At 45.8% G+C, this 277-nt stretch overlaps 1 pseudogene; it reads right to left on the bottom strand.

Moving 5' to 3' along the window:
* Positions 1-4: 4 nt before the first annotated feature.
* LOC108746498 lies at positions 5-273 on the bottom strand (annotated as a pseudogene).
* Positions 274-277: the final 4 nt, after the last annotated feature.

Raw genomic sequence — 277 nt, 5'->3', positions numbered from 1 at the left:
TGAAGTTATGACCGCCAGAGAAGATATCGTAGTCCAGCGTGACATTATTCAGTTCGACTTGCCGCAACACCTCCCACAGCTTCAAATCATAGTACTGATTAAACGGATCCAGATTGTAACGTAAACTCTCGGAATGAGCACAGGTTCTTGTGGTATAATGAAGATTTTGCAGCGCAGATCACTCAAACCCACCATGTTTGTGTCTCGACCATCGATCTTGATCTCGCCTGCTAGACCTTCATTGAACAAGCGAAAGAGCGCTGAGATCAAGGAGGAC

This window comes from Trachymyrmex septentrionalis, unplaced genomic scaffold (genome assembly GCF_001594115.1).
Source record: "Trachymyrmex septentrionalis isolate Tsep2-gDNA-1 unplaced genomic scaffold, Tsep1.0 scaffold1745, whole genome shotgun sequence".
Lineage (NCBI taxonomy): Eukaryota > Metazoa > Arthropoda > Insecta > Hymenoptera > Formicidae > Trachymyrmex > Trachymyrmex septentrionalis.
This window is presented reverse-complemented; position numbering and strand designations above follow the sequence as displayed.